General features: G+C 38.8%; 1 protein-coding gene across 1 annotated transcript in view; it reads left to right on the forward strand.

Annotated features, from left to right (window-relative positions):
* The window catches only part of nlgn1 (neuroligin 1), a 529,881-nt gene that overhangs the window by 78,659 nt on the left and 426,064 nt on the right, over positions 1-25,158 (forward strand). Inside the window, exon 3 of the mRNA XM_034710260.1 lies at positions 24,987-25,043. The gene's annotated coding sequence lies outside the window, so the exon portion shown is untranslated. The remainder of the gene's footprint in view (positions 1-24,986; positions 25,044-25,158) is intronic.

Raw genomic sequence — 25,158 nt, forward strand, 5'->3', positions numbered from 1 at the left:
GAGAAAAAAATGTTATTGTGATATTGGCCTGTATGTATGGTAGAGGAAAAGGGCCAATGTTTTTTATTTTTCAAAAATAAAAAATCTGACTCTTTTTCTCAGAATTCTGACTTTAATCTCAGAATTCTACAAAGTACGAATTCTGAGGAAAAGAGTCAGATTAATATTTATAAAAAAAAAAAAAACATTGGCCCTTTTCCTCTACCATACAAATGCATAACATGGTAGGAATAATCTTAGCATTCAAAAATGTTTTTTTTTTCTCAGCATTCTGACAGCTTGGAGAAAAAAAGTCAGAATTCTGACACTTTTCTTAGATTAAAGCAGAATTCTGGCTTTATGATTTCTGATTTTAAAGTAAGAATTACCAAAAGCTGTCAGACTTCCCACAAAAAAAATCTAGATTTTCTTTTCCATTTACATGGACCATGCATATTAAATAATACTACTGTAATAAATATGAGTTAGCCAAAATGCTAGTTTTCTATATATATGTATATATAAATATGTCTATACTTGCCTTGCCTCCAAAAACTTTTTTACTCTGTGGCCCTTATTGTCTTCTGTATTTATGGTCTTGTGACCTGATAGAGAAACCAGATTCAAGTGGACTCCTGAAGACTGCAGCCGGAGGTTGCTGAGCTTTTTTCTTCATGTCAAGATGGTTTAAAGCAAACATATATATATATATATATATATATATATATGTATGTATGTATGTATGTATGTATGTATGTGTGTGTGTGTGTGTGTGTGTGTGTGTGTGTGTGTGTGTGTGTGTGTGTGTGTGTGTGTGTGTGTGTGTGTGTGTGTGTGTGTGTGTGTGTGTGTGTGTGTGTATGTATATATATGTATATATATATATATATATATATGTATATATATATATATATGTATGTATGTATGTATATGTATGTATATATATATATATATGTATATAATATGTATGTGTATGTGACCCCTCAATACAAAAAAAACAATACAGAACAAAAAACAACCAAACACATGGTTGAATTATATAACTTAACCCAGCCATATGCATTTTTCAGCATTATATTTTCACGGGTGTCTTTTCGTGAGAGGAATGATGACAGTTTTCTTGTTGCATAACTGATGTATCAATGATTTAAACATGTCACGCCGAACACTTCTCCTGATCCTCAAATGGTTGGTTTTCATACGCAGCATGTGTACATGCCTTGAAGATGATGGTTGGAACAAGCCTCAGGATCCATGACGAGTCACCAAGATGAATCACAAGAGCTGCATTAGAGAGAACTTGACCGACCAGGGGGCTGGTGATGATGCACAAAAGGAAATTAAAATTCAAAATTTAAGGCAGGTAAAAACCAGTGTGATGGCTGCTTTGAATACAATTAAGGACATTTCTACCCACACACCACAGAAACAACTGTTGGAGCTGTCTAGCTGCTTTGCTCTTAGTAAACACAACACAAGGATAGGGTCACAGAGGTTCTCAGCTCAAACTTTTTCATCCATTGCATAGGAACTAAGTAAGAGATTGTGTTTTGTTATATGAAAGGAAAAACAACTTTGAGGCCGTGAGGTGTAAGAAGATGTGAAGCTTAGGAATTTAGAATAAGCCCCTAAGATACATGTTGCACAGTGATGACAGTTTACCCCTGGCCTTGCAGGGACAACAAATATGACCTTAATGTCAGAGTCAATTTAGTTTTGGGATGGAGGTTGCAGAGGAGGGAACGTTAGAGCTGAGAGAGAAGAAGTAGTAAAAGGAATAGGAGGAGGTGTGTGGAATTCATAGGAGCAGCCCTATCTAGTTGACCTTGGTAGAAAATGACAGAAACAAATTGTTTCCGATTCTCCCCTCCCCTCCCCTCTTCTTCCCATCCTTCCCCCGCCAGATTCCTCTCCTCCTATTTCTACCTCTCTTTTTCTGCAACACTTATCAGACAGAACTTAATTGTAAGAGTCATTTTCTGTCCATATTTAACATTTTTTCCTTCATCTTTTTTACTTAAGAGTCTGTTTCTGTCATTTCCTTCCGTTTTACCCTTGCTGCCAACTCTCTTATCCTGCCCTTATCTCCTCTTCCTCCACCCTTTCCTTCTTCTCATGTGGTTATAAACCCAGACAGTTTGAGCCCCGGGGCACTTTCACTTGTTGACCTCATGGTGTGGCTTTTAAGTTGATGAAGTGGCTGGTTCAATTTTGACAGGTCTGCTGTCTGTATTTTGCCCACCACATCACAGCAACAACCGCACGTCTGATCAAGTTTTGCAGCTTATATGTTTTTAATTTATTACTCAAAAGGTAGCTGCAATAAAGGCAGCATGAAAGCATTCCAATGAATTTGCTGTTCATCTATTTTTCCTTTTTTTAGGTTACTTACAGTTGGCACAATGAAAAACAAAAGGTTGGGTGCCATTGGCCTGGATGTCTAAGCACTCACCCCAGTGAGTACGGTAGTGTAGCCTCAGTCCTTGTCGCAGCGACTGCAGGTTTGACTCCTGGCCTCGACCATTTTCTGTATGTCTTGCCCCGCTCTCTACTATCCACATTTCCTGTCTCTCTTCAGCTGTCCTATCCATTTGAGCCGAAAATGCCCAAAGATATAACTTTAAAGAATAAAAATAAAGGTCACTCATTTCTGAATTAAAAAATACATCAGATACGTCAAATACATTTACCTGACAAACCACAAATACATTCAAAATGAACCCCCCAAAATGTACCATTTCCTCAGAGCATCCTGCAGAATATACCTTAGCTTTATTTTTTTTTTAAATCTGCAGGCAGCTTCTAGTTGCCCTGTTTTCGAGTCCACCACCTAAACCTTCTCACGTTATTTTGACTTTGAACTTGATTTGATTTGTACACTTAGTAGATCATACTTTACAGAAATGGAATATGGTATTCATCAGTGTGTTAGGATGAACAGTTTTTATCTACAGTCATGGCCAAAAGTTTTGAGAATGACACAAATATTACATTTTCACAAAGTCTGCTGCTTCAGGGTTTTTAGGTGTTTTTGTCAGATGTTTCTATGGTATAATGAAATACAATTAGAAGCATTTCATAAGTTTCTAAAGCTTTTATTAAGAATTACACATCAATATTTGCAGTGTTGACCCTTCTTTTTCAAGACCTCTGCAATTCTCCCTGGCATGCTGTCAATCAACTTCTGGACCAAATCCTGACTGATGGCAGTCCATTCTTGCATAATCAATGCTTGGAGTTTGTCAGAATTTGTGGGTTTTTGATTGCCCATCCGCCTCTTGAGGATTGACCACAAGTTCTCAATGGGATTAAGATCTGGGGAGTTTCCTGGCCAAGGGCCTAAAATCTTAATGTTTTGTTCCCCGAGCCATTTTGTTATGACTTTTGCTTTATGGCAAGGTGCTCCATCATGCTGGAAAAGGCATTCTTCATCACCAAACTGCCCTTGGATGGTTGGGAGAAGTTGCTCTCGGAGGACGTTCTGGTACCATTCTTTATTCATGGCTGTGTTTTTAGGCAAGATTGTGAGAGAGCCCACTCCCTTGACCGAAAAGCAACCACACACATGAATGGTCTCAGGATGCTTCACTGTTGGCAAGAGACAGGACTGATGGTAGCGCTCACCTCGTCTTCTCCGAACAAGCCTTCCTCCAGATGCCCCAAACAATTGGAAAGGGGATTCATCAGAGAAAATGACTTTACCCCAGTCCTCAGCAGTCCAGTCCCTGTACCTTCTGCAGAATATCAGTCTGTCCCTGATGTTTTTACTGGGGAGAAGTGGCTTCTTTGCTGCCCTCCTTGACACCAGGCCTTCCTCCAAAAGTCTTCGCCTCACTGTGCGTGCAGATGCACTCACACCTGCCTGCTGCCATTCCTGAGCAAGCTCTGCACTGGTGGTGGCCCGATCCTGCAGCTGTAACACCTTCAGGAGACGGTCCTGGCGCTTGCTGGACTTTCTTGGGCGCCCTGGAGCCTGTTTGGCAACAATTGAACCTCTTCTCCTTGAAGTTCTTGATAATTCGATAGACGGTTGACTGAGGTGCAATCTTACTCGCTGCTATAAACTTCCCTGTTAGGCCCTTTTTGTGCAATGCAATGATGGCTGCACGTGTTTCCTTGCAGGTAACCATGGCTAACAGATGAGGAACAATGGTGTCATGCACCATCTTCCCTTTAAAGTGTCCAGTCACTCAATCATGACAGATTGATCGCCAGTTTTGTCCTCATCAACACCCACACCTGTGTTAATGTGTGTGACACCTGTGTGTCATTGAAATGATGTTAGCTGGTCCTTTTGTGGCAGGCCTGAAATGCAGTGGAAATGTATTTTTGGTGACAAAGTTCATTTTCAAGGCAAAGAGGGACTTTGCAATTAATTGTAGTTGAGCTGATCACTCCTCATAACATTCTGGAGTATATGCAAATTGCCATTATAAAAACTGAAACAGCAGACTTTGAGAAAATTAATAGTTGTGTCATTCTCAAAACTTTTGGCCATGACTGTACACAGGAGCATGCCCCCTTCTGTGGAGGCGGCCATCTTTTACCGCCATGTTTTTACCATAGCCCAGGACTGACAGACTTGTACCATGCGTGTTCTTGTATTTAGAGAGTGGTCATGTGGAATGCACCAGCAGTAAAAGAAAGAAGAACAGACTGGTTGATGGATGCAAAAAAATCTATTGATAGATGTTTTTGATGGTAGACTTGACAAATGGAGGATCATACTTATTGTGCATCACAGCAGCTTCTTGACCTCTTAAGCAATGGGAGGGGTGAGGAGAGAGCATTTCAACCTAGAATCTGACAACTACAGATTGCTAAATACTCCCATTTCTACACACTGTACCTTTTAAAAATACATTTACTTGATGATGATTTCCATTATTATGAACAACTTTTATTTGTTTGATGCTATGCTACCGTCGGTCTCAATATGTTACTGGTATTTTGATTTACTTAACACATTTTTATCATAGTTAAATTGAAAAATTCATTTTAATACATTTGTGTCTGATCACAGTTATCCATCTGGAAGGTCGAGTGCAGGAAACTAGAGGTGGAATTCAATAAAACACTGATATTCAACCCTTAAAATGCTTGACAGGGGTTTCTGTAATCATATTCATAATGAGTGTGTGATTGGACAGTGAGGTGATGTATGGATGATGTTCAGCATCTGTTGGTTATTCTTTTTGCACACTCTTTGCAGACTGTGGGTGCTTTTGTGGGTCAGACTTTTACCGAATTCCCTCTTTGAACTGAGCAGTATAATAAAATTAAAGCCCTTTGAATTCAAACTAGCATGAATTCACAGGCCTCTGCTGGTTTCCAACCCTTGGGCAAGGATTGCTGGATTTGGCCACCCTGAGATAAATAATCCATTACCACTTGAAAGAGCAAGAAATGAACAGTGCCCAGTCTCTGTTGCTTCAGACCCTAATTAGTCCCTAATTATGGAGATGAAGGAGCTGTAATTTAGAGGGTTCCCTAACATACCTGAGCTGGTATCTGCACTTCCAGTCTTCAATATCTGGCTTGCTAGGGCAGGAATAATGGCATGGTTAATTGAGGCAGACAAACTTGGACTGTGAGCTGTAATGCTTTCATCAGTCTCTTTCAGCTCTTTGATGGCTGATTAGGTAATTGAATTGTAATTTGATTCAGTTTCAGACCAGCTGGAAAATGTGATGATTTTCATTTACAGCTTGTCAGCAAATCACTACAGACGACAATAAAACTGAACATAATTTCCATTTTGAAACAACCAATTTGCTTTCATCAGATCTCAACTTACCTAATCAGGATAAATCAGATGATGACAACTCGATGAAAAGCAGAGAGAAAGAGAGAGAGAGAGAGGAGAAGAGGAGGGTTTGCCAGTTACACTAATGAAAACATTTTCACTCTTTGGCCTACCAAACTCTTTGGCTGATAACAGGGAAACCCCGCATCAGAAAGATTTCTCTGAGTTATGAAATCTCAATTTCCTTGCAGTACAATCTGTGACTAGATTACCACGAAGTTCATACATCTTACTTATAACTTTCTGGCAAAAACAAACCATACACAAACAGATGGGAATAAAATCACCAAAAAGAGGAAATAAAATGTTAGACACTGAGGATTTCTGGGTGTTTTTTATTCTACTAAAGAGGATATGTTTCTTTCTGTTCAGTACTTCAACTATGAAACAGAATAATCAATATTTTCTTTTAGCACAGCACCTCCCAAAAAGAGTGAATTCTTCTGGAGTAGCATCTTTGTTTGATGATGTTAACCACCTTCTATGTCTGAGTAAGAAATAACAGAAAAATCTATCATTTGTGTACGCTGTTGAAATGAACAAGGTTTTTGGTCTTCTGTAAAGGACCTCTCAAATGCAATAAAACTCAGAATGGATGCACTGCAAAATTAAAAAAGAGATGTATTTGGCAACCTGTTTGCTGTAGAGGTGTGTAATTGTGGTGTGGGCTGACATGCTTCCAACTGACAGATGCAGATAGTTCACTTGTACTGAAATACCAGCAAGCAAACCAAATAAACAATATGCATGACAACAACAAGCTCATAAAATCTCTAGAACCTCTTGGCAAACTTGTGGTGAATTTGGGATCAAGGTGGGTTCAGAGATGAAGTATCTAACAAGTATAGGTGGGTGCAATAGAGGAATTATTCCCAATTATATGATACGTCATTTTGATTATTGAAGGCAATGTGTGGACCTTTCATGATAAGTTGATTGTGGTGACTCCTTTGAAGGAAACCTGTTGTGATTTTCTGAGATGAATACTGCATTTCCCATGAGCACCATCATCCTCTGTTGTAAAGATCGGGCTCTCGCCAACACGTGTATTTATTGTGGAAGCAAAGTAATACATTATAGATCTTTCTAAGACTTTTTTTGTGCAAGTCAACTTTCTGCAAGATGCAATGACAAAACTTTGTAAACTCTGATTTATTACTGTTAGCTTTAAATGTGATCAGACATCAGTCATGATGTGTGCTCAGGTGTTCCAGTTAATGTCTGAAGAACATAAATATTCCAAATTTAACTCTTGGTCCTAAGTGAGCAATAAAGCATTCACACACCAGCACAAACATTAAATCCTGTCCATACCCATTTTACATGTTTACCTAAAAAAGTCCTGATTGGGGAGTTTCTACATCTAAAACATTACTTCAAGGACTTTAGTCTAATCTTTCTCCAATAGCAACCATGAGTACAGAACATAATGTAAAAAGAAAATTATGTAAAATAGAAAATAAACCCTCTGCTTGCCAACTTCCTTCTCACTGCCCAACTTTACCGGCAGAGTTCTAAACTTAGTCACTTCGGAGTGAGTGCCATATATCGATTGACTAACATGAAGGCAGGCACTGAAATCCTGAGTAAATAAATAACTGATTCAGTTGGTGATTATCTCTTTTTCCTTTCTCGGCCCTGAAAAGACATCAGTATAAGACTTATACTAAATCAAAATCAGTTAAAAACAGTTCACACTGCCTTTAGAGGAAGAGTATCAGGCCAGATCCCAACATGTGGACTATGGTTTCATATAGTAGTAGCCCATGATTTACTTTTTATTTTAGGATCAACATTGGATAAGTTTGAGGCCCTTTGCCCAATGAAGCTTGTTCTGCAAGAAGTGAAAAACTACGCACACAGTACATGCGAATACAAGCTTCAACTACAGCAGACCAATGGTTGGCTACAATGCCAGTGTGGTTTTATTGTCACCACCTTGATTAAAACAATGAGTTTTAGTTGATTAAGTACAAGGGGCACCAGATAGAATGAAAATAAGAATCAAATGGGAAAATTCTATGCATATTTTAAGAAATGTTTTCCATTTTAATTGTTATATATGACTAATGTACAATAAACAGTAGTTAAATAGTGAACAAATACTTAGAATAAAATAATACAACTCCTCTGCTTTTGTTGCCATCAGAAAAACCATAGGCTCCAGAGGTCGTCCCAAATTTGAATATGGATAGGTCATAATTTGTGATCCTATAAACTTTACCATAGAACAGTCTTGCAATGAGAATTAAAAAAACAAATAAATACAATCATGCTGTTCTGTACATCTAAGACTGTCTGACAAAGCTTATGTATTTGAGTGTTGTAGTTTCAGTCTGGAACAAGAGATTAGTCCAAGTGATGTCTCTTGATTTAGTGTCCGTCAACACAGAGTTTAAGAGTTTGAGTTATTATGTCTGCTACAGAACAACAGCTCAAGACTACATCGGCCACAAGCATAATTCAAGATGACAGCACATCCAATGGGATGTGAGTTGCATTGTGGGTAATGTTAAATTTGTACAAGACAAATGTTGTCGTTTTTTGTTAAGTCCTGAGTAGAATGTTGTCATGCCATTTTACTGACAATAAGCATGTTCCTGTTCATATTCTGCTTTTCCAATGTCAGTCCATCCCACTTTCATTTTTTTTCTTCAACTTTTTTTTCTCTTACCACATAATTTCATCTTCTTTTCATATTTGTGTCTTCTCATTCTTCACCTCCTCCTCGCCTCCTTCACTCCCACATCCTTGTCCCTCAGCTCTCCTCTCCTGACGATATAGATTCATTACAGTTTGATGATATCAGATGATTGCTCTCTCCCAGCTGGAACAATAGGTTTGTACCCCCCCTTCCAATTCCCCCAGGCTCTGACCGACTCAGCTGTCTGACGACTCCTTCCCTCATCCCCTCTTCTTCTCCTTAACCTCGTCCTTTCCCCCCATATGTCATCTTATACTCCTTTCTTCTTGCCCTCTAATTTCTTTTCCTTATCTTCTCTTCTAGAGCGCTGCCAATATAGGATTTATGGAACTGTTTCAATATGTGACAGTTGAAAATGAATGAAATGATGGATTCACCACAAAACCTCTGTTCACACAAACAAGCTTCTTTTTTAACAGACTATCCTTGAAGTATTTCTGCAAGATGTTTTTCTGCAGGTTCTTCAACTGTTGTCCAAACTGTACTAACAGTATTGTAATAATAAGTGGTGATTTTAAACAGTCAGCTCTGCTAGAAGTTGCACTTGGATACAACTTACTCACTTCAAGCACTGCAGTTTTTATTTTTTTTAAATCCTGATGCTTTCGGTGAATAGCTGTGCGTGTCCTATTATTGTAGAAGGGGAATCTGAGAATTTGCAATATCAACCACTCCTAGTTGTCAGATTATGCTCAAGATAAAACATAAATCAATGTAACCCAAAAGGAAACAGCAAAACACTCAAGCCAGATGCATAGATGACCACACCAACCCATTCTGAGTGGGCACCAGAAACGAGCGGATGAGACGCCGTACTTAAAAACAAATTAAGACCAGATCTTGAAAAGTCATACAATTTTAAGTTGGTCCATTGGCACACCATTTTGGGCCAGATGGCCCACCATTTTTCCTGCCACTTGTGACGTGTGTTATTTTATTATGAATTGTATTTATATTTGGTTGTCCAATATTATTCCCTGTCTTATTTTGTCATTTATTTCCCTCTTGTGTTGCTGTACTTCTTTTATTTGTTTTCCTTCCCTTGTGGTTGTGCTCCCCGACATCTGCCCAGTCCCAATGTTGACCATAAAGCCTGAGCACCGAACCCTCACAGTCTTTAATGATGTCAGGCGTGCAGAGTTTTGGATTGTACAAAGAATAGGGACACACTTTCATGACATCAACTGTCCTGGGAAGTAGATGTGTTATTCAATGATAATAAAGTAAATAAATACATTTAAGAAAACCAGGACTTATTTATAATTTGCTGTAGTGTCTTTACATATTTAAGCAAACTAACAAGGTGACAAAAGGACAGTAGTATTAATCTTTTATGGATATCAAACTTAAAAACAAAGAAAACCTCTGCAGACATGGAATGAATAACAAACGCGATAGAACATTTTTTTTTAGCTTAACAATTAACTTTTCATGCTTGCTTTGTTTATAAATTTGATCTTTTTAAAACTTGATTAAATGCTTTTTCAGTTTACAACATTTAGAGGTGACTAAGCATGTGCAACAAACAGCCATGGCAGCATTAGTACACAAGAAGCATAAATATTAAATTAACATAAGAAATGGAGGACCAACTTTTTGATTTGTGGCAACAACACAAGTGTTTATAAAGAGTGTCCTGAAAAACACACCACAAGTGACCTGACGAGGAAAGGAGTAGAATAGGAGTTGCTACTGCAATGGCTACCAGGTAGCATAGCAGCTAGCAACATTTGGCTTGACAACCCTTCGTTGTCTGCCATGTTTGATTTACTCTAAAGTCTGGTTTGACCGCAACAGATTTTGTGAGATTTTCAGTTTTGAGTGTCAAGACTGGTTCTTGTTGAATGGAATCTATGTGTGGTGGGGTGCTGTACAAGACACATTGTGCTCTCCACACACTATAAGCACTGAACCGTTACAGCTTTGTGACAAAGATTGACAGTAGTAACTTCCTCCCCAAGGTTCCAGCATCATTATATTGTCCTATGTGGGGTCTCTCACATTTCCATCCTCTGTTCATATTTGAAGAAAAGCCTACCTGATGACAGTCTACAGTTTACAGGTGAGTCTCTGTATTGAAAGAGCCAGTATTTGAGTTCCTCAGCCACTAAAGCTGCCTTGATGAAGCAGATGCAGGCTATGATTGAACATGATGTCTTTATTTTCACTGGGTGTTTTACAGAGGGAAAGTTATTAAGTACACCAGGATGTCCAGCAGTTGGGTTTTAGTGGATTTCCTCTCATGTTTTAATTCATCTCATCTGAACTTTCAAACACAGGTCATGATACTCTGGCTGCACATTTTTCTTTTTTTAATACAGCAATAAATCAAATGAAAGTTTCCTCCATTCATCACTTGGCTTCCCATTTATCATCTAGGACAAAAGAGCAAAAGTAGTGAGAACACGCATTCTTATCAGATGATGAGGCTGTTGTGAGACAGGGAGACGTAAGCAGTGCATTAGGAGGATTAAGAGCTGCTGAATAAGCCAGCCTTGTGAGGGTTTGGAGATTTAAACAGCTCATATTAAACTAAAGGTTATGCTGAATCAAGCTTACTGGGAATTCATTAATCAGAATCATCAGGTTAGCAAAATTGTGATGTTAATATGATGTGCATGTATCTATTCACCCTTTTGATCTAAGAACATTAACTAAATGGAACCACAATTATTTGGATCAAATAAATTAATCGCATCTTTGTATCAGCCCTGTCGAGCTTTGCTAAATAATAACTACAGTTAATGAGCTGCTACAAATCTATAGGCCAATTTGAATTTGGTTATATGTCATTATGGTGATAGTTAAAGGTGACATATCACGCTTTTTTCATCAATATATATTGGTCTAAGAGGTCCCCAAAACATGTCTTTAAAGTTTATGCTCAAAAAAACACTTTGAAATCAGATTTTGGCATGCCTGAAAAGCCCTCTTCTTCAGTCCTCCTCAGAACACTCTGTTTTCTCTCTGACCACGCCCCCTCAGGAAGTGGACGTGCCTCGGCTGTCCAGCACGTTGATCTAATGTTTACATGTTGGCTGAATATACACGGCTGCTCAGAGATCACGTTACTTCAACCCTCTGAATGTGATCCAGAATCTGATCCTGACGGAGAGGCGCCTGTAGCAGAACCTTTCTGAAGGATTGGTCACAGATTAAGTGTTTCTTGTTGTTCTATTTATCAGTATGTCGACGTGTGTCTTGGTACACAGCTACGAAAATGTAGCTATGTGGCTATGCTAACTAGCGCTAGCACTTAGCCATGATAAATAAAAATCATCCACTATATCTTCAAATCTGCAGATGTGGGGAGTAAAACCGACCTCTACCAGAAAGGCAGCCGGACCTTTCTGAAGGATTGGTCACAGATTTAGTGTTTCTTGTTGTTTTATTTGTCAGTATGTCGACGTGTGTCTTGGTACGCAGCTACAGCTACAGCTATGAAGATGTAGCTATGTGGCTATGCTAATTAGCGCTAGCACTTATCCATGACAAATAAAAATCATCCACTAGATCTTCAAATCTGCAGACGTGGGGAGTAAAACCGACCTCTGCCAGAGAGGCAGCGGGACCTTTTCTGGAGGATTGGTCACAGATTCTGTGTTTCTTGTTGTTTTATTTGTCAGTATGTAGACGTGTGTCTTGGTACACAGCTACAGCTACGACATGTAGCTATGTAGCTATGCTAAGTAGCGCTAGCACTTATCCATGATAAATAAAAATCATCCACTAGATCTTCAAATCTGCAGACGAGGGGAGTAAAACCGACCTTTGTGTTTATTAAGACAGCCTACAACTAGCATGCCTCCCTCCTAAGCTCCTTGTTAGCACACATTTGTGCAGGTAATGAAAAACGGGGGAGGGATTCAGTATTATTTTATACAGTCTATGGGCTGAACAAGCTCCGAGCTCTGACTCCGTGACAGACCGGATATTGTTGTTACGTAACAAAAACACGGAAGTCTGAAACGGCTCGTTTCACACACATTTACAGAAAGGTGGAGAAATCAAAACAGGGGCAGAATGGATTTTTTTCATTCTCGGGGGGTTTGTAGACATGCCAGGGACACATATTTCAGGTAGAGAACCATTAAAAAGTCCATTTTGCATGATATGTCACCTTTAAGATAATAATATTCTGCAATGAGACATAACAGGAACAACAAACTATGCTTATCGTTGATTGTTAATTGTTGACATTGATAATTAGCTCCCAAACAAAGTTTGCTAAAAAACTGTCCTATCCATTCCTTTAGAGCAGGCATTCCCAATCTTTGACATTCCAAGGACTTCTTGTAACATAGTATTGGCCTCTGGAAGTAACCCCTGCTGCAAAATTTCTTAAATTTCCTGTACAATTACGGCAAAAACATAAAACTTTTTTATCATACAACCCCAATTCTATAAGACCTGGGACGCAGGATATAATGTTGATTTAAAAATGGCTTGTAAATCATTAAAGGCATATATTTATTTTAGAATAGTGCATAGACAACACATCTGATGTTGAAACTGAAAATTGTGATTGCTATTTGAATAATAGATGCTCTTTTTTAATTTTATGCCAGGTACAGGTTTCAAAACAGTTGGGGCAGGACAACAAGTTTCAGGAAAACTTTTGCAGTGGTAGAAAAAAAAACAAAAAACTGAGAGATCAAATAATTACTTTGATTTACAACAGGTTTTCAACATGACTGGATGTAAGAGGCGCATACTGGAGAGGCTGGGTCTCACATAGGTAAAGATGGGAAGTGATTAACTATTCTGCTCCAGGAAATAGTTAATTGATTCCAGAAAATGTACCGGAGAGTAAAATTGCAAATCATTTGGGATTTTATTCTCTACAATACATAATATATTTAAAAGATTCAGAGAATTTAGAGAAATCGCTGTTCAAAAGTGAAAAGGCCCAAAAGCAATACTGGATGGCAATGATCCTCCGGCTCTCAGGCAGCACTGCATTAAAAATAGACATGACTGTAGTGGAAATCACTGCATTGGCTCAAAATCGCATCTATCAATCAATCTTTATTTGTATAGCGCCAAATCACAACCAACGTTATCTCAGGACGCTCTTACAAACATAGGGGTCTAGACCACTCTATGTCAAATTATGAACAGAGACCCAACTTCAAGACAGGGTAAGACTCAGTCTGACCCCACCTTAATCCATCATGAGCACATTGCAGTATTTAGCTAGTTACAGTGGTGAGGAAAAACTTCCTTTTAACAGGCAGAAACCTCAGGCAGAACCAGACTCATGTTAGACAGTCATCATGCCTCGACTGAGTTGGGTCTGGAAAGACAGATAGAGGGGAGTAAGAGAGAGAGGTGATAGTGATGACACGAGTAGTAGAAGCTGTTGCTGCTGAAGTACAGTACGTCCGTATCAGCTGGAGTCCAGAACATCTGCAGCAGGAGGAAGTCTACGGCAGCTCAGAGGAATCTACGAGACAATGGAGCTCAGGGACTCCAGAAAGGTCTATGGTTAGTAACTTTAATGGGACAGGCAGAGTTAAAGTAAGTGATGAAGGGGTTGGGGGGGAAGGGGCTGAGCTAGGATCCCAGTGTGTTAGTGCGCCAGTTCCCCCGGTAGTCTAGGCCTATAGCAGCATAACAAAAGCTGGTCCAAGCCTGACCCAGCTTTAATTATAAGCTTTATAAAAAAGGAAAGTTTTAAGCCTACTCTTAAAAGTGGAGAGGGTGTCTGCCTAAAGACCACTGTGTGTGAACACAGTGTTTTGCTGCATCCACAAAGGCTAAAAATGTACCATGCAAAAGGGAAATTATATACAAAAGTGATCAAGAAATGCGGATGGGCTGAGGCAAAGTGACAAATCAAACTTTTAAATCATTTGCCAAAATCCCACATCATGACAGAGGTGTGTACACATTAAGGCCTGTGTTTAAGAGTAGAAGAAAACAACTTTTGAAATGGTTGTCTGTTTAACCAATGTTGGATTGATCATTTGTGATGCATTCCAGGGTGTCGAGAAACACTGATTGTCGTTTACAACACAACAACAGGCCAACCTGTTTCCAAAGTAAAACTCTTGATCTAGATTTTTTTGTTAGACATAATATCATGCAGATATCACTTCATAGAGAGAGAAATAAATCCTCGTCAAATAACAGTTGATGGGAGCCGTGATGTGACTATGGCGGTGTGCATCCTGCCTGCTTTTGCTTCACACATGCAGTTATTCCTCTGCACACACCAAAGCCCCCTGAATACGTGATTGTTCAGTACTATTTGGACAACAAACAAACTATAAATGGAAATCAGAACTCATCTCTTGCCAAAAGTCCAGACCCCTGAGTATTCTACATTGTTTTTGGAGAATCTGTTGCTCCTGATTTTTTATCTTTATTCCATCTCTCTCGCCCTCTTTCCCTTAAGTCTCCACAACCCCCATAGTGCTCTCTGGCTACCCCCCCCAGGAGGTAGGGACTGAGTAACACTGCTTAAGGGAAAGAAGTTCCACAAATCATTCACATTTCCAAAAGCAACCGCACATCAACCAACAAACTACGCATTGCACCACGCCTACATTTTTTCTTCATGACCCCTTTGACATCTCCTGACTTTGGACCCATGATTATCTGTGCATTAAATGGTCTCTTTTTCAACCGTTGGGCCAATCTGAGTCCTGCTCAAGTTGTAAATACTGCATCAGTAAAACAGTGAATACATAACCAAGCAGTGGGTGGTGTGCACAAGAGATATTGCTTTTTTGTTTGTTTTTATATTATAATGTTATTTCTCACCCCGTGGTTATGATGTGGGATAGCTGATCAACACAAGGACTGCTTTATGCCAGTGATGCAAACCCAAACACACTTGGTTGCTTAGTTGCTGGAGTTAGACAGTGGACAGATACTTTCACAGAGTGGGAGAGTGAAAGTCCTCCAGAGAATAAGAAATAGCATTGAAATATCAAACTGAAATGAATGTGGATGTATTGAAATTATCAAATACTGCCATTGCCATCTGTTTCTTTGTTGCAGCAAATTAAATTACTTATACACAAACTCAGCCTTGTCACACCTTTGGACACTTTTAAGTTTTTTGGGGGCACATCAATAATCTTCAATTTTGTTCATTTTAAAAGCATGGGATACATATTTTCGTTTCATATATTTCAGTGTATGCTCAACCTGAATAGACGATTGCAAAGACATCAATCTCAGAATTCATTGGCCTTATAATTGGATATTATCCATCAAGACTGTGGTATATGCTTCTTGGAAACCAACTTTTCAGAATTCCAGTGTAGTCAGCAGCTCAATTTAAATGAGGCAGATGTGTGTCTAACATGAGTCTGGTTCTGCTCTAGGTTTCTGCCGGTTAAAGGAAGTTTTTCCTTGCTGCTGTAAATTACTGAATACTGCAAAGTGCTCTGCTCATGGTGGATTAAGATGCTATAAGACTGAGTCCTGTCTGTAAGACGGGACTGGATCATATCCTGTCTTGGTGTTGGGTCTTTGTTATTAAGATAACAGAGTATGGTCTCCACCTGCTCTGTTTCTATGAGTGTCTTGCGATAGTGTTTGCTGTGATTTTGCGCTATATAAATAAAGATTGATTGATTGATTGAAATGACTTCATACCAAAACTTCCTTTGGAAGTAATACAGAATGCCCCAGTTTTATGAAACCTGCAGCCCCATCAGTACATTTAAGTGTTGTATAAAAATAATCTTGATGAGCAATTACATCCACAACAAAGGGAAATACCTCCTATTGGATATTCAAATGTAAAAATAAGGATGTAATCAAGTTAAGCTGAATTGAACAGTGATATCTAAGGGACAAAAGGCAGTGTTAAATAAAACAATACAGTACTTCAATTACAGTGAATACAACAGCTGTAACAGAGCTAATTCAGATAAAGCTGCGCAGGCAATGTATACCCTATAACAAATTAAAGAACCAATTAGTTACATTGGAAATATACATATATTTATATAAATAAATGACAAAAGGAAAGAGATGAGACTGCTCAAAGTTAGTTCATGTAGGCACGAGTCATCTCAGACCTGAGCGAACTCTTTTAAAGCTCATCAACTTACGTTCTCAGCTTGATATCTCTGTTTCATTTTGTGCTTACCTGATCATTTGAACAATGGCTCTCCTTCACCTGCTGCCTTACCTGAAGGCTTTCACTGAGGGGACATGTAACACAATGCGGTCAGCATTTTCTTTGTTCCACTTGGCACTGGGGTTTTAAAGAATGCAATGCCAGCGAGAGCTGATGTGGTTTTAGGAACAGTTGCTTTCTAGTTATATGAATGACAGTTAGATGAATGCCAACTCTTCATCAAAGTGTTATTGTAAGTGTTAAGCTTTAAACACCTTTCAGATTGTGTTTCGATGTTTAAAATAGTCAAAAAACAGATCCAAGTGCACGTATGTTTGTAGTTGCTAAATGTTAATTGGACGGACCTTGGAGCTTGGAACAGGCCCAAAAAAAACCAGCCCTGGCTTGATGCCTGTTTAGATTTCAACAAGTATTGAGGAAACAAGCTGTTGATGAACTTCCACACTGATTAGCAACACTTGCTTGTATTAAAATTCTGAGTCATAATCATTGTGAAATGTGGCAGCAAAATACTGATTGCCTCTTTAACATAAAACGTGTTAATGTCATCTTTTTGACTCTTTGATGATCTTTTTTTCCTGCAAAGCCAGCAGAATGAAAAAGGAGTGTGTGAATTGACAGCAAAACACTCATCAGAGTAGCCTTTTTAAGGGTCTTTGCAAAATCCACCCCACACTTTTCTGAGCTGGTTATCAGCCGAGTTGAGTGGCACAAATGATAGGTTGCTCGCTGTACCCTCAGTTTGTATAAGCTCTCATTTTAGGATGCCCTTCTCCCTGATTTATCATTTGAAGATAAGGTTTAAGGACATTTTATTTGAAAGCTGTTGAAAAGTTGACTCTTTAAGGACAATCTCTTTTGTCCTGTTTTGTGCAAAGCTAGAAAGTCATACTCGTAAAACAAAGTTTATTTCTTTTTTAAAAGCTCTGGGAAAGACTCACTCACGATGTTAAAAAGCTTATATCACAGGGAGTGCTTTAAAAATGTAATACAGGTGTTGAGATGAAGTATAGATGTGAAGTCCTGAACAAAGACAACGTTGCCGGTTTAGATATCCTTGTAAAATAAAGACTTCATGAATGTGTTATTGGTTTTCACACTCCTTCAGAAGCACCTGTGCTTCATAACATCTATTTTTATAGCACAGTTGCATCAATTAGCACCTGCACACATCAGTTCAACCATGGCATTCTTTTGTGTGCATTTCAAAGCTGTGATTACAAATATTCATGTACCGTATGTCAATCATGCTTATTGTATGTTATATATATTTCTCTATCTGCTCACACTGTATGGGGGGTGAAAAGTTTTATAACGCGACAGTTCAGAAGATATTAAGATAACAAGTTTTGCCCATTTAGGGACATGACTGACTTGACTGACAGGCAGGGGCACTGTAGCTGTTGGCTAGGAGGCTTAAAGCCCGCCTCTTTACCTCACACTAGCTCTACAGCAGTTATGTTCGGTTGTGTTCAGCATTTCCAATATGGCTCCCGCCGTCGATTGGCTTGAACAGCGCTTCGGACACTGATAGTTAACGTCACGGATACTACGTCCATTATTTATACAGTCTATGGTAATTACAGTTGCTCCTATATATAATAAGTAAGAATATCAAAGAATATTAGTAGTAAAAAGTAATGGAATGAGATATAAATACAAATGCAACAATAATAATAATAATAATAATAATAATAATAATAATAATAATAAAAGGAAAATAAAAGTATGTCCAGAAGAAAAAAATAAGCTATGTTCAAAATAAATACATGGTTGAGAGATCAGGAAGAGGGCACTCCGGTCTGTCTGGAGTCTTTGGCACATTTGAGAGCGTTGGACGCCGTTATCGGTTTTGCAAGGGGATGGATTTAAACAGCTACCAGTATAACAAGTGAGACCTCCCTGTGCAGACAACATGGTCAGGCCCACAGCACTCTCATTGCAATCCTGGTCTAGCCGGATAGTTTGGAAGCCGTCGATGGAGACGTTGTGGTTGGGAATATTCTGATGCAGCCACATGTCCTTAAAGCACACCATGCTGCATACCCGAAACTCTGTCTGACTCCTTGCTAGTCCTGTTAGCTCGTCCATCTTATTAGCCACAGATTTCACGTTGCCCATGATGAGAGAGCAGAGACACGGCTTCTATCTCCTCTCCATAAGCCTCTGTCTTCTTAGACCGGCTCCTGTCCCTCGTAGTTTTATGCCTCCTCTGCAGCCCCTATCTATCCCATATCTCCCGAGTTCCGCAGGAATATCCAGCGGTTTGGCCAGCAGGCTTCAGCTCAACCAGCTGAACACTGGTGAAAACAAAGCGGGGTTGCCAGGAAATATGAAATGCAATTAAAAGTTAAAGTTTGCGACTTCATTGTAAAAAAAGCCCACAACTCTCACCAACGGCAAGTCAGAAGAGAACAATGTGGTTATGTGGTTAAGGGTAGGGCACAGGGCTTCAATTCTTATCTAGATATGAGCCATATTAAGTTAAGTGTATTATGGGCTGCTACCATATGATCCCCATGTCTGGATCTGACCTGAAACTCTTCCTTTGAAGGGACTTTAAGGGTATCTTTTTTGATGGTTTTCAATTTACTGTCATTTGCAGTTGTGGTTCAGTGGTAGAATCGATCATCTCTCAATCACAAAGTTGGCAAATCTTTAACATTTCCCGCTGTCTTTGGGCAAGACACTGAACAACAAATTGCTCCTGTGTGTATCTTTCTGAATGGAGTAAGTTAATAATGGTGGTCCCCGACAATAGCGTTCTCTGCCACCAGATAATATGGTGCGAATGTGACAAGTAGTGTAAAAGTGTTTTGAGTGATAACAAAGACTAGAAAAACACTTCAAGAGGACAAATTACAATCTTAGGCTGATTCCTCTTTTTGAGTTGAATTTGATTTTCAGATGTTTATTTCTTTGAACTGAATTTTAGTGTCTGTGTTTGGGTCAAATTTTCTGCAAAAACAGTTGAGTCACTATTTGGCACAAACCCAGAAGTGGCCATGTTAGAACTCTGCTGGTAAAGTTTGGCAGTAGGAGGTTATTTAGCGAGCACGGGGAGGTTTGTTGTTGTTGTATATCATGTTTTGGAGCTGATACTGGAGCAGGATTGGCAACAAGGTTTTAATGTTCATGCAGGCATGTGAGTGCTTCACTGCTCTTTGAGGATATAGGAGTTAAACCTTGTGCATATTTACATTACACCGACATTTACTGGGACACTAGACCACACATCAAGACACTGGGGCTGTGATGGGCAATGTTAGACTGGTACTCACCTTTGTGAGCTAACTAATGGTAATAAATGTGTACATAGTTTGTTCATCATTTTAAGTAGCTGCAAATCTATACATTACCTCGTCACTCTAAATCCTGCAATAAGCTGCCTTTAACAAAGAAAAATAGTATTTAAAAACAGGTCTGTATTCCATTAATTAGCTTAATTTGCAGTGGATGATGGTGCTCATGGGAAATGCAGTTTTCATTCCAGAAAAAAAGGGGGGTTACAAGAATTTATTTCACAAGACAAGTGATCATAGTGCCTTTAATTTGTCTTTATCTGTGTCCCCATCCTGGAAACACAGGGCTCGTTCATGCATATCTCCCAGAATACAATGTTTTACTTTACTTTAACTTATTTGTAGTAAGCCTCAACAAATCCATCCAAAACTGTATAGTCTTGACAAAAATTGTGAACATTTCTATCCAGCCCTCTCACCATGATGCCATTGAGTTACTCCCTCTCTCTTCTCTCTTCAAACTTCCAACTCCCTCCCTCCTCTCTGCCATTAGACAGCTGACACTGCTGACAGGTTGAATGTGTGTGTGAAGTTCTTCAGACAGACAGCTGCTGTGTGGTTATTCAGCATGCGAGCTGTCTGGAGGGAGAACACCACTGTCATCCAGGTTCATAAATAGTCTAACAGAGTGTCTGCCTTACTCCTCTAGCACTTCTCTTTGAAGTATGTTTTTTTTTTCATTTTGCAAACACTAATGTAAAACATTTTACTTTGTGGTTCTGTTGGCAGAATGAAGAGTGTATCCTTGATTAGGAGGCCTATTTCAAATTTGAGAGTATGGAGCGCTCACACAAAACACACACACACACACACACACACACACACACACACACACACACACACACACACACACACACACTAACTCTTATATACTCATTACAGGGCACCTGCATAACTAATTAGTGCTGACAGCTCACTCACTTTCTCTCTCAAAGAAACACTCACATAATCACACAGCGACATCAATCACAAATGGAAGTGTTTTCATTTCCATTAATATGGCTGTGGATTAAAGCTGACCCATTTTTTGCTAATGGAGCCTGCTTTGGACAGGAGAGGCAGGGGAATGAGGCCAAACCAGAGTAATGGTTATTATACACCTACATAAAAGGACTGGTGTTGCTGCAGGGCCTCTCTCACATCTCGTTAACTCCTTTTAGGTTTTAGTTCAAATGCACTCATGAAAAAAAAAAGGTATAGCCCAAAGATATAACCTGTGTAATATTTTTGTAAATAAAGCTTTGTTATCATCCCTCTCTGATTAATATATTATCATATGGCCCAAGGCAAGTTATTGAAATCAGTTTAAACATTCTGTTAATTGCCAGAGCAATGAGTTTCTATTTTCCAAAATACTCTGGCAAAGTCAGATCTTTTAATACAGTTCACGCAGTTCTCTCTTTGCCTGCCTGCATCAATTTTGTATTTTGGGTGACACACTTTAAACTTGACTGTGTCAATGTCAGAAGAACGCAGCGTAAAGACTGAGGATCAAGCATGGTGCAATTTTAAGGTGTCAAAGATGACAAGGATTGATGCAAGAGCGAAGGTTTAGTCTCCAGAGTGGAAGGGACACACCGACTCAGGGAGGATTGATGGTGCTTTGTTATGTACCTGCTGCCAAGCTCTCTCACTCAATGCAGGTCACAGTTACGACCACAGAGAAGAGATGGGGATAATTCTGTCCATTATATTGAAATGAATGAGCTGACTGTTGGAATGCAAAGCTATGGCCTTGTATTAATGATTGACCTGCTTGGCTCTCATTCCACTGTAGATGTTATTCTTAATGTTGAGGAGTTTTTTTGGACCACAAGAGGTTATTTGTTTACCTATTTGGCTATGAGTTTCTCTATCCATTAGAAAAAGTCATGTTTTATAAAAAATTTTACTGTTTGATATTTGTTAAAGATACTCATTTCACAGTTTGAGGTTCCACAGGGAAATCTGCCCTGCAAAAACTCAAAACCTGGCCGGTGTATTTCTTTAATTTCTAGTCAGTTAATCTCATTACCCCAAATACAAGTCACATTCACCTGACAAGGCCAGAAATAAATTGTACTTCAATATATTACAAACCAAAATTATGGCTTCATTGGTTTTAATGAGTAAAACTATCTGCCAATGCAGCAAGAACAGTTTTCTTAGTAATTGATATGCAAATTTGAACACATGTAAAAGTCCCTAAAAAGTTCAACAATAGAGATATTCTGAAAAAGAAAATTCAGGAAGAGCCAAGATGCAAGGATTAAGAGCAAATACCAAATGGAGGATGCAAAGTAAAACACAGATGTCTGCAAAAATGATCTGATATCATCAAATGTACTGCCTCATCTCCCTAACTCAGCCCATCCATTATTAAGCTTTTCCGCACAGCACCCCTTCAGGCCTGGAGAACTTGGAATGGGATATCTGGATTTGCTTCGTATTGCCCTTGTATTTTTTAATTATTATAATAATTTTAAAATGTATTTATTCTTTAATTAGCATTGTTGTGGACCACAATACAGACTACGGCAATATCTTATTTAGCATGCTTACAGCCAACTGTTATGCCTCGTCTAGGAGTGGCTGAGAAACAACATGGAAAAATAACAATTTCGCCAAACTCCCAAGCAGCCACAAACTAGGATTTCAATGTACGACAATGAAAGGATTTATTTACATAAATTACATTGGCTTAAAACAACTTAAGAAATAGCTAGACTTATCTCTAGCGTGAACCAAGGCCAACATAACAAACAGTTATTTCTAACTGAGGTAAAGCAACTGACCTGATAATTCAAAAGAACCAAAATACATTCACTTACCTCCCTATCTAACAAAAACAATAGGAACAGGATTAATAAACTGGCGATTTACCCCTAAACAACCTGACAGAGAAACAATCCAACACATGCAAGAATAAAAGGCTAAAGTGGCCTTTTGGGAGAAGAGCACACTGGGATTCCAATGCTGCTGCTGTGTCTTCATCTCTCAGCTGACAAAGAGAAAGCCCTCAAACCTAGCCTATCACCTGTGGAGCAAGAAAAAGCGCACCAATCAAGAGCGAGGGAGAGGCAGCGGCATGCAGACACGTTTCCAACAACAAAAGTACAACCCTTTCTCAAGAATTAAACATCCCCTTACAATTTTAATATTTTTATGTCATAGCTCAATGTCACCTTCCAGACTTAATGTATTTACCTTTCATTCTTTTTTCCATTGGAAAAAAAAGTGAACCTGGAAGCAGCAAGCTAAATGCCCAAATATTACTTCAGGTATTGCAAACATGTTTTAAGACCATTACAAAAACTTTGCCTGAAGTTTGAATGTGCTTGTTAGGATTTTACACCAAGAGAAAGTTCAGTGCCTAGAAGAAAATGAAAAGAAGAATCAATAATTTCATATTTCAAAAGCTTAGCAACTAGACAAAAAGATGTCAACTACTGCTGGAACCCCGCAGTGTCAGCTTCAATGTTTGTTCTCTGATTGTGTTATTTGCATTCTATGCTTCCAAACGCTGATCACTATAAAGCCACCGATCATGCTCTTACATTCTGTTGTGCAAAAAGAGATATAGGGATTACAAACTATATCCCTTTCAAATGTAAAATCCGGTGGTTTAAACGTCAGAGTGTGGTTATCCAACTCAAAGCATAACTTTAGAACAAAGCTGGACAACAATACATCAAGTAATACACCTGTCTAGTGTTTTTAAAAAGTTGCTGATACTACAGGACAGTTTTGAAACTGAAATAACTTATCTTTATTTACTCATTTTGAGAAAAATATATGTGTATTTCCTTTTCCAAGCTTGAATCTTACATCAAATGATTTGAATCTGAAACTTGTCCTTATTTCGCCATCACTTCAGAAGAATTCAAGTACAGCCTTAGTTTTCTGACTTCAAGGATGGGGAAGCGTTGTACTTAATGTCAACATCCACAGCACTGGGAGTTTTCAAACTGTCTCATAGGCTGACTTTTTCAAAAAGAAGTCTCCTCTCAACACAAAATAGTGTCTACAGGTTACTGAAATAACAAAATGTAAGCTCTTTTTATTGTCTACTCTGATGTGCCAGCCTGCGTTATCCCTGAAATTAACTGTTGCTGAATCTCTCTGTAAACATCAATCTTTGTCATACCAAATAGAGGGAATCATTGTAAAGGAGGAATTTATCACTTAAGATTATGGAGATATGGATGTATGGACATGATTTAGGTTCAGAGGTACATTCCTGGTTTAACAGTTTGAAATTTTGAAATAATGAGGTTAGAAACTGAGAGGCTGCTGATCCTCAACAGAGTCTGAATTTGTGATGTTTTGTGCAGCTGAATCATAGACTGTATAATAAATGGATGTAGTGTCCGTGACGTCACCCACCTGTTTCTGAAGCACTGTTTTGAAGCCTATCATTGGCGGAAGCCATATTGAAAATGCTGAACTCAACCTAACGTCTGTCCAGCTAGTGTGAGGTAAAGAGGCGGGCTTTGAGCCTCCTAGCCAACAGCTACAGTGTTCAATCAAATCAGCTGTGCCTCTCATAATGGAAAACTCGTAATCTTAATATCTTCGAAACTGCTGCATTCTGAAAAAAATTCAACCCCATACATTGTGTGCTGATTGAGGAATTAGCAATTCAGAATACGCTCATTTTTTTGTAACAGGCTGTAAACATGTTTATTTCTGCTGTAAAGATCGTCTTTTTTGAATTGGTGTGTATGTGGTTTCCAGTACTTCCAGAGGCAGCCTCAAGTGGACACTCGAGAAACTGCAGTTTTTAACACTTCCTCATTGGCTTAAAAACAGCTGGAAGTTTCTGCTTGAGGCTGAATTAAATTCCTTGCTGAAAAGACAACAAGGATGTGTTGTATGCATGTATATACATATATATACACACAATTATATTGGATTTTTAATGTTTAGATGATGATGCTTTAACACACACGGAAATGTCAACATGAGTAGTAGGACTGCTTTTTCTTCAACCTTTAACTTCAACCTTGGAATTCCCATGATCTGATATGTTTTGGATTCACCTATCCAGTTTGTGAAGTGTGTTTCTCTGCTTTTATACAAATTGACCCTGCTGCTTTTTTTATGTGCCAACAGTTGAAAACAACAAACTTTGACCCATGCTGCTTTGAAACTACTGGAATTAATGCAAAGGTACATAACTTCACACACACATTTCAACTGATCAGAATGCCACTTCTGATCATATGGCATGGTCCAAACCAAACTCTGGATCTATATGTTTTATTCAATGAACCCAGCTTCAATG

This window comes from Notolabrus celidotus, chromosome 2 (genome assembly GCF_009762535.1).
Source record: "Notolabrus celidotus isolate fNotCel1 chromosome 2, fNotCel1.pri, whole genome shotgun sequence".
NCBI classification, from domain to species: Eukaryota; Metazoa; Chordata; class Actinopteri; order Labriformes; family Labridae; genus Notolabrus; species Notolabrus celidotus.